This window comes from Salmo salar, chromosome ssa20, assembly GCF_905237065.1.
Source record: "Salmo salar chromosome ssa20, Ssal_v3.1, whole genome shotgun sequence".
Lineage (NCBI taxonomy): Eukaryota > Metazoa > Chordata > Actinopteri > Salmoniformes > Salmonidae > Salmo > Salmo salar.
This window is the reverse complement of record NC_059461.1, coordinates 1,752,368-1,759,365: the sequence shown is the minus strand read 5'-3', so window position 1 is coordinate 1,759,365 and position 6,998 is coordinate 1,752,368.

Sequence of the window (6,998 nt, the reverse complement as noted above, 5' to 3'; positions counted from 1 at the left end):
CCCTGAAGAGAAACTGCTTGAAAATAATTGACAAACAATATATATTGTATAACATTTAAGTCACTTTTCTGATGCACATTAATGATGTGCATCACAAGCCTAAGATCACCATGTGCAATGCCAAGCGTCGGCTGGAGTGGTGTAAAGCTCGCCGCCATTGGACTCTGGAGGCGGGGAAATTAATTATTTGGCGTGATGAATCACGTTTCACTATCTGGCAGTCTGGGTTTATCAGATGCCAGGAGAACGCTACCTGCCGAATGCATAGTGCCAATTGTTAAGTTTGTAATCGCACAACCTTACTAATGCTCTTCTGGCTGAATGAAAGCAAGTCCCTGCAGCTGTAAAGGAGTGTGTAACTGGCTGCAGGGAAGTCAGGCGCAGGAGAGCAGAAATGGGTAGCAAACGGAGCCCTTTATTGAGGCCAACAAAACACGGCACTCAGAAAACTAAATACACACACAAGGTGTTACCCTGTGAGGGGGGGAGATCGGTAAGAAAATCAATCGTAAACAGAGCCCTTAGGTGACCAAAGGCCCTATCCGCCTCAGCCGACCACTGCAACCGAACCGGACCCCCCTTTAGCAGTGAGGTAATGGGAGCCGCTACCTGACCAAAACCCCGGATAAACCTCCGGTAGTAATTGGCAAACCCTAGAAAACGCTGCACCTGCTTTACCATGGTGGGAGTCAGCCAATTACGCACGGCTGAAATGCGGTCACTCTCCTTCTCCACCCCTGAGGTGGAAATGCGGTATCCTAGGAAGGAGACGGACTGCTGGAAGAACAGGCATTTCTCAGCCTTGACATACAGGTCATGGACCAAGGATCTTGCGCACCAAGGACACATGCTCGGCACGTGCAGCGGAGTATATCAGAATGTCATCGATATACACCACTACACCCTGCCCGTGCAGGTCCCTGAAAATCTCATCCACAAAGGCTTGGAAGACTGATGGAACATTCATCAACCCGTACGGCATGACGAGATACTCATAATGCCTTGAGGTGGTACTGAACTCTGTCTTCCACTTGTCTCCCTCCCAGATACGCACCACGTTGTAAGCGCTCCTGAGATCTAGTTTCGTGAAGAAGCTCGCCCCGTGCATTGACTCAATCGCTGTGGCTATGAGAGGTAGCGGGTAACTGTACTTCACAGTGATCTGGTTTAGTCAATACACGGGCGCAGACCTCCCTCCTTCTTCTTCATAAAAAAGAAACTCGAGGAGGCAGGTGAAGTGGAGGACCTAATGTACCCCTGACGCAGAGAATCGGAGACATATGTCTCCATAGCCGCCGTCTCCGCCTGTGACAGGGGATACACGTGACTCCTAGGAAGTGCGGTGTCTACCTGGAGGTTTATCGCACAATCTCCCCGACAATGGGGTGGTTATTGAGTCGCCTTCTTGGAGAAGGCGAGAGCCAAATCGGAATATTCGGGGGGAATGCGCACGGTGGAGACCTGGTCTGGACTTTCCACCGTAGTAGCACCAACGGAAACCCCTAAACACCTTCTCGAACACTCTCGCGACCACCCCGTGAGAGCCCTCCGTTGCCATGAAACAGTGGGGTCATGACAGGCTAACCAGGGTAGGCCTAGCACCACTGGAAATGCAGCAGAGTCAATGAAGAAGAGACTGATTATCTCCTTGTGATCCCCCTGCATCACCATGCCCAGGAGAGCGGTGGCCTCCCAATTTAACCCTGACCCTATTGGTTGACTGTCTAAGGCGTGAACTGGGAAGGGCATAGCCACTGGAACAATGGGGATCCCTAAACTATGGGTGAATGATCTGTCTATGAAATTCCCAGCCGCGCCTGAATCAACGAGTGCCTTATGCTGGGAATGAGGGAAAACTCAGGAAAAGTAACATGCAAAAACAGGTGTGCAACAGAGGGCTCTGGGTGAGAATGGTGCCGGCTCACCTCGTGTGACGCCAGAGTGCCCTGCCTGCTGCCTCGACCCCCAGAGGAACCAACCCGACACCGACCGGCAGTGTGACCTCTGCGGCCACAGATGGTGCACGTAAAGGAACCTCCTCCGGTCTCCCTGAGCGCAGCACCTCCCAGCTCCATCGGTATCGGAGCGGTGGTGCTGGGGGATGGAACCGACAGATCCCGATCTGGACGTCCGCGGGTAGCCAGCAGGTTATCCAGCCGAATGGACAGGTCCACCAGCTGGTCAAAGGTGAGGGTGGTGTCCCTGCAGGCCAACTCCCGACAGACGTCCTCACGCAAACTGCAGCGATAGTGGTCGATCAGGGCCCTGTCGTTCCATCCCGCGCCGGCGGCCAGGGTCCGAAAGTCCATCGCGAACTCCTGGGCGCTCCTCGTCCCCTGCCTCAGGTGGAAGAGACGTTCACCTTGAAGTGGTCCAGCGTTGCATCTCCTTCTCCCCACACAGCGTTGGCCCACTCCAGAGCTTTCCCAGAGAGGCACGAGACGAGGGTGGACAACCTCTCATGGCCCGAGGGAGCAGGGTGGACAATCGCCAGGTATAAATCCAGCTGCAGCAGGAAACCCTGGCAGCGTGCGGCCGTCCCACCGTACTCTCTGGGATGTGCGAGATTAATCCCACTGGAACCGGGTGCGGAGGGGGTGAGTAGTGGAGACCCCTGTTGTGCTGGTGGGGGCACTGGAGGGACTCTCTGTCTTTCCCAGCGGTCCATCGTCTGGACGACGCGGTCCATGGCGACGCCGAGATGGTGAAGCATCGCCGCGTGCCCCTGGACGCGCTCCTCGACTCTGCGACCTGGGGTACCTGCTCCTGCTGACTCCATAATTTAGGTGTGGAATTCTGTAAAGGAGTGTGTAAACTGGCTGCAGGGAAGTCAGGCGCAGGAGAGCAGAAATGGGTAGCAAATGAAACCCTTTATTGAGGCGAACAAAACACGGCACTCAGAAAATTAAACACACACGGGTTACAATAACCCGGCGCAAACCAGCCTGGAGTACACATACATTTACACATAACAATTCCACACACAGACATGAGGGGAAACAGAGGGTTATATGCAAGACGAGTAATGAGGGAATGCAAACCAGGTGTGCGGGAAAACAAGACAAAACAAATGGAAAATGAAAGGTGGATCGACGATGGCTAGAAGACCGGTGACGTCGACCGCCGAACGCCGCCCGAACAAGGAGAGGGACCGACCTCGGCAGAAGTCGTGACAGCAGCGATGTTACAACATCTAGTGGAAAGCCTTCCCAGAAGAGTGGAGGATGTTACAGAAGCAAAGGGGGGACCAACTTCATATTAATGCCCATGATTTTGGAATGAGATGTTAGACAAGCAGGTGTCCACATACTTTTGGTCATGTAGTGTCATTACATAGGTTTTGGCTTCTTTATGTGTGAATAAGGTGCATGTAGGCACAGATCTGTAAAGCCGGGTGTACACTACATGATTTTGGCCATGTCTTAGCTGTCCCAGACAAGTTTTTGAGATCGGAGACAAAATCCCCAAGTCGCTGCTTACTCGGGGCACCAAAGCTCATTTCATGTGAGCGGTTCAGAGACGCAATATGAGGGCTACCGATTTCGTCTTTGAGCAGTCCCAGACAGCCCGATATTTTCTAACATGTTTGATTTTAACCACACAAATTGTGCAAAGCTCTTGTAGTGAGATGTGCAACAATAAGTTTTGAGAACCGTGGTCAGCAATAGCCAATGAGAGGTCGCCAGAGAAGAAGCCAGTGAGATGATGACATTGCATCACCCAGAATATGTAGACTCGAGCGGGAGAGATGACTACTACTAGTATGCGTTTCTACTTTCCTATAACCAAAGCCAAAGTGATAAATCGTTACAGCTCTGAAGTTCACAAGCAAAGTTATTCAATTCAAAATGTTGGCTAAATATTTCAAATCTGTACGGTAAGCGTGAATGTCTGATGGAAAACGTTTATGAGGCTGCTTTGAACCCCAGCATATTGTAGCTACGTTAAATCTAATCATTATTTTCATGAGACAGCGTGGTATCGAGAATCCTCATGACCAAGTGAAGCATAAGCTGTTAAGGAGCCTTTTGGACATAGACTTGGTGCTCTGGTACCGCTTGCCGTGCTGTAGCAGAGAGAACAGTCTATGACTTGGGTGGCTTGAGTCTATGACCATTTTTGGGGCCTTCCTCTGACACCGCCTAGTATAGAGGTCCTGGATGGCCAAGTGACTTGGTGTATAGCGAGAATAGGAGAGGGCCTAGAACTGAGCCCTGGGGGACACCAGTGGTGAGAGCACGTGGTGCGGAGACGGATTCTCGCCACGCCACCTGGTAGGAGCGACCTGTCAGGTAGGACGCAATCCAAGAGTGAGCCGCGCCGGAGATGCCCAACTCGGAGAGGGTGGAGAGGAGGATCTGATGGTTCACAGTATCAAAGGCAGCAGATAGGTCTAGAAGGATGAGAGCAGAGGAGAGAGAGTTAGCTTTAGCAGTGCGGAGAGCCTCCGTGACACAGAGAAGAGCGGTCTCAGTTGAATGGCCAGTCTTGAAACCTGACTGATTTGGATCAAGAATGTCATTCTGAAAGAGATAGCAAGAGAGCTGGCCAAGGATGGCACGCTCAAGAGTTTTGGAGAGAAAAGAAAGAAGGGATACTGGTCTGTAGTTGTTGACATCGGAGGGATCGAGTGTAGGTTTTTTGAGAAGGGGTGCAACTCTCGCTTTCTTGAAGACAGAAGGGACGCAGCCAGCGGTCAAGGATGAGTGGATGAGCGAGGTGAGGTAGGGGAGAAGGTCTCCGGAAATGGTCTGGAGAAGAGAGGAGGGGATAGGGTCAAGTGGGCAGGTTGTTGGCCGGCCGGCCATCACAAGTCGCAAGATTTCATCTGGAGAGAGAGGGGAGAAAGAGGTCAAAGCATAGGGTAGGGCAACTTAACAAACGAGGATCGAATGTCGTCAACCTTCTTTTGAAAATGGTTGACGAAGTCATCCGCAGAGAGGGAGGAGGGGGGGAGGGGGAGGAGGATTCAGGAGGGAGGAGAAGGTGGCAAAGAGCTTCCTAGGGTTAGAGGCAGATGCTTGGAATTTAGAGTGGTAGAAAGTGGCTTTAGCAGCAGAAACAGAGGAAGAAAATGTGGAGGGAGTGAAAAGATGCCAGGTCCGCAGGGAGGCTAGTTTTCCTCCATTTCCGCTCGGCTGCCCGGAGCCCTGTTCTGTGAGCTCGCAATGAGTCGTCAAGTCGCGGAGCAGGAGGGGAGAACCGAGCCGGCCGGGAGGATAGGGGACATAGAGAGTCAAAGGATGCAGAAAGGGAGGAGAGGAGGGTTGAGGAAGCAGAATCAGGAGATTGGTTGGAGAAGGGTTGAGCAGAGGGAAGAGATGATAGGATGGAAGAGGAGAGAGTAGCAGGAGAGAGAGAGCGAAGGTTGCGACGGCGCAATACCATCTGAGTAGGGGCAGAGTGAGTAGTGTTGGAGGAGAGCGAGAGGGAAAAGGATACAAGGTAGTGGTCGGAGACTTGGAGGGGAGTTGCAGTGAGATTAGTAGAAGAACAGCATCTAGTAAAGATGAGGTCAAGCGTATTGCCTGCCTTGTGAGTAGGGGGGGACGGTGAGAGGGTGAGGTCAAAAGAGGAGATGAGTGGAAAGAAGGAGACAGAGAGAAATGAGTCAAAGGTAGACGTAGGGAGGTTAAAGTCACCCAGAACTGTGAGGGGTGAGCCATCCTCAGGAAAGGAACTTATCAAGGCGTCAAGCTCATTGATGAACTCTCCAAGGGAACCTGGAGGGCGATAAATGATAAGGATGTTAAGCTTGAATGGGCTAGTGACTGTGACAGCATGGAATTCAAATGAGGAGATAGACAGATGGGTCAGGGGAGAAAGAGAGAATGTCCACTTGGGAGAGATGAGGATTCCAGTGCCACCACCTCGCTGACCAGATGCTCTCGGGGTATGCGAGAACACGTGGTCAGACGAGGAGAGAGCAGTAGGAGTAGCAGTGTTTTCTGTGGTAATCCATGTTTCCGTCAGCGCCAAGAAGTCGAGGGACTGGAGGGTAGCATAGGCTGAGATGAACTCTGCCTTGTTGGACGCAGACCGGCAGTTCCAGAGGCTGCCGGAGACCTGGAACTCCACGTGAGTCGTGCGTGCTGGGACCACCAGGTTAGAGTGGCAGCGGCCATGCGGTGTGAAGTGTTTGTGTGGCCTGTGCAGAGAGGAGAGAACAGGGATAGGCAGACACATGGTTGACAGGCTACAGGAGAGGCTACGCTAATGCAAAGGAGATTGGAATGAACACTCAATGACACTCAATGACACTCAAATATAACTTTCCAACTTCCACTTTAGAAATTATAATTGATGTAAACTACAGTGGTTCAATGTTACCAGGAATAGGCTCAAACTTAGTTTATTCAGCTAGATAACTTGGTACAGTATTCTTCCAGCTTCTTCCAGTGCATCGTGTCCTGTGACGCCGTAGCTAACTAACATGCTAGCATCCAATAACACACGGTTAGCACCAATACTTGGTTACAACAAACTACCAATGGATCATTCGTGTCCGTGTCTGGTACCTTTCATAACGCAGAAGTGATTAAACGTTGGCTAGCTAACACAAAGTCAGTCCTGCTAGCTACACAAGTGGACTACACATCTCGAATGTTCAGAAAGTTAAGCTTACGTTGCAAAAATCTTGTTGACTAAAATGATACAGTACTGCTTGCTGGTAGAGTTGGCTAGCTAGCAGTGGCTGCGTTGTTGACTTTGTTTGAAAATGTAGCTGGCTAGCTAACCTCGATAGCTACTCTGTACGACACCTTTATCTATGATACAAAGACAACTATGTAGCTAGCTAACATTACACTAATCAAATCGTTCCGTTGTAATGTATTTAGTTTCTACTGTACTGCTAGTTGGTAAAGCTGGCTAGCTAGCAGTGGCTGTTGTGTTGGCTTTGTTTGTAAAACGGCGTCGCTGCGAACGAGTACAGCTGGCTAGCTAACCTTGTTAGTTTCTCAAAGCTACATCTCTATCTTTGATGCAAAGATAGCAAA